We start from the raw sequence: 3,405 nt of genomic DNA, 5'->3' as shown, positions 1-3,405 counted from the left end.
GCGCCGCTCTGTTGTCAATAATATGCTTCTTCATCCTCTCAATACGAGACCTGTAGCCAGCAACCTCGATATCGATGCCATGCCGCTCCGCTTGCAGCTGCTGCAACTGCGCCTTCTAAAATGCTTGATCAACCTCGAATTGCTCGAGACGAGAGCAGGAAGCGTCAAGTGAAGCCTTGAGATCGGCCACTGGTTTCCTGAAACCGGCAGTTTGGTTAGTGAGAATAGCAGAAATCCCTCGCTCCTTATCGAGATCCTGACGAAGCTCCTCAGCCGATCTCCTCGATGGTTCAGAAGTACGAGAATCAGCAAGTTGCCTCTCCAGCTCGGCAATACGACGCTCGTACGAGACGACCATGCAATTCACGCCGCCATCATCCTGAAATGCAAGAGATAAAGGATCAAAATAATAATTGGGAAAATTCAATCAAGAACATAAAGACAAATGCCAACCAGGAAGTGTTTCTGAGCCCACGACCGATACAGCTCGGGATCATAGAGAGAACCCACAGAGGGGAGCGGGTCGAAGGAGCCGCGAACCTTGCTAGCAAGCTCACCACAAGCAACAGCGTTGTTGATAAACAACTCATCCTTCGTCTTGTAAGAAAAGGAGAACGAATCATCAATCTCAGTGGTGTCGCGTGGAATACCATCCCTCCTAGATCTCGGGAACAACCACCCCACCATGAGAAGCTCTCTTCCTCGATGGAGTAGGACGCCCAGAATCAGCGACAACGATCGCTAGGACATCTGAAGCCTCGCCACGTGACTTCTGCCCACGCGGAACGACAGCAGGAACCTTGGCAGCCCTTTTGTCGGCACGGGTAGCGGCCACCTCCGCCGATCCTAAATCTCCTGAAACTCGTGGATCGGCACCTCCACCGGGTGATGGGTCAACGACTTCAGTGTCGGCAGCGCGCGAAGAAGACCCAGCATCAACAGCCTTCTTGAACTGATCGGTGTATCGAGGAAGACGAGTGTTAACTTTTCCCATCCCTAAGCGCGGTAGACCTAAAAAGGAAAGCAAAAGTGTGACAATCCGATAACCACTAAGAAAAGCAACAATCGATACAACAGAATGAGGAGGAAACTCACGAGATCTCTGAGTAATCGAAGGCCAATGAAGCGCCCCTAGCGTTCGGATCTGTCTGAGGTTATCGAAAAAACCAGGAGGATGAGCGCGCAAACGGATGACAGGCTCTGCAAACACCAACAAAAACAAGGAAAAGGTCAGAAACCAGCCAAATGGCAATCAAACAAATATGTTTAAGAAACTATGAAGCTACCGGGAAACATATTCCACTCGGTAGCACAAAACACATCAAGATCGTCGAACAAAATCTCGTCCCGCTTGACAAAGAAAAAATAACGTTGCCAACGACGAATCTTTTTCTCAGCCCCGACGATTATCTGATGACCCGATTTAGCACTAGTGTAGAAGTACCCCGGACTACCTCTAACTTTTGTGAACTTGGTGGCTTCCTCCAAAAAATGCACATCGACTTCTATACCACAGTTGGTACCAAGTATCGCCAGACCAACCGCGTTATGGTTACCTCCCACAGAAAGCTGAGAAATGGCGATCCTACGCCTCGCACAATAACGTATTCAGTGAAGTAATTCCGGCAAAGGGAACCACATACCGCATTCAGTGAAGTAATGCTCAAAAAGCGCAATGAAACCTGTCGGAGGCGTCCAAAGACGCTCGTGAGACTCAGGAATCCGGAAAACCAACCCCTCAGGCATCTTACACCATCGCGCCATTTTAGCAATACTGTCCGACGTGCACAACGAAGGACCGTGATCGGCCGGACCGGCTGAAAGATTAGCACCAATCGACGCAGCGCTAAGACCCAAAACGGCTGAACGAGGACCAGTATCCTCGGCCGGGACAACGTCCATAGGACTCCTACCAAAACCACTGTCGCTATCTTCGCTGAACTCGAGAATATCAGCAAAGTTGAAGTCGTTGGCCAAACTATCAAAATCTCCACACTCTGCTCCGATACCGACACTAACATCATCAAAAACGTCTTTATGAGCCGTAAACTCTTCGGAAAAAGCACGCTGAATTCCCGCAAGAGTTTTACCATGCGCATACATTAAAACTCGGGAGCTCGTCGAAGGACGACCTTCCTTTTTGCACGAAATGCCGACCTTGCAACCACCCACCATGAGATCGGCATCATCATCGTCAGAATCGACCTCGCAGGAAGTACCGACGAGATCGGAACCGACCTCAGGAGCATCCATTCGCCGAGCTGATATTCTGCTCGCGCGACTGCCGATCTCACCAGTTCGACGAGTGATCGCGGCGCCCTCAACCATATCAATCTCCGGTTCGTCTCCTATGCCAACCTCGGACATGCCTTCCACGCCGATCTCACCGACGCTAGGCCGAGCTCCGAGATTCCTCATCCTGATCTCGCCGATGCTAGGCCGAGCTCCAAGATTCCTCATCCTGATCTCGCTGACGCCAGGCCAAGATCCGAGATCTCCCACGCCGAACTCGCCGGATCCAGCCATTCTCGGCGGAAAAGCGCCGATCACACCGCTCAATCTGGAATCCTCTCGATCCGATCCGCCGATCTCCGCCGATCCACCAGGTACGGACGCTTCGCCTCTCTCAGCCGGACTCACGAAATCGACACGGCGCCGATCTCCGACCATCCAGGTGCCGACCTCGTTCTCTCTGCCGCACTCGATCTCCGCCGATCGACCGGATTCAATCACACCGCCTTTCTCGGCCGGGCTCGCGAAACTCGTATGGCGCCGACCTCCGAACATCCTCCCACCGACCTCGTCCTCTCTGCCGACCTCCAAATCTCCCCGTTCCGACCCGTCGATCTCCGTCGATCGACCGGATTCACGCACATCGCCTTTCTCGGCCAGGCTCGAGAAACTCGTATGTCGCCGACCGCCGACCATCGACGATCTCCGCATGAGAAGCTCGGCGGCGGCGGCTACTAGGTCATCAAGGATGTGTGACCAAACAAAGGGGAGAGAAAAGTAGAGAGAGAAAGAAGTAAAAGCATAAAAATAAAAGCATAGAGAGAGAAAGTTACCTTTTTATGGAGAGGAGGAAGTGAAGAAAAAGGAGGAGATGGGGAGACATAAATAAGTAAATAAAACGGAAATTTTACTGCCATAATCCGTCACCTCGATCTGCGACATGCCCCGTTTCCGGAAATTCATCGAATACCGCGCTCAAAGGAAAGACCGTTGGATATTCAAAGTGTCTCTCGAAAGACGAGCCTGGCATTTACAAAAAGAGCTNAAGAGTCAAAGAGTCAAACCAATTCACGTATGATGATGACGTGGCGATTTAATTGCATTGCAATATTGGGCTTTAGTGAATGCTATGCAAGGAATATCAAAATGGGCTTAAACGTTGAAGCATGAAAC

The sequence above is a fragment of the Camelina sativa genome, chromosome 19 (genome assembly GCF_000633955.1).
Source record: "Camelina sativa cultivar DH55 chromosome 19, Cs, whole genome shotgun sequence".
In the NCBI taxonomy this organism is placed as follows: domain Eukaryota; kingdom Viridiplantae; phylum Streptophyta; class Magnoliopsida; order Brassicales; family Brassicaceae; genus Camelina; species Camelina sativa.
The sequence above is the reverse complement of the archived record's forward strand: the minus strand, read 5'-3'. Positions refer to the sequence as shown.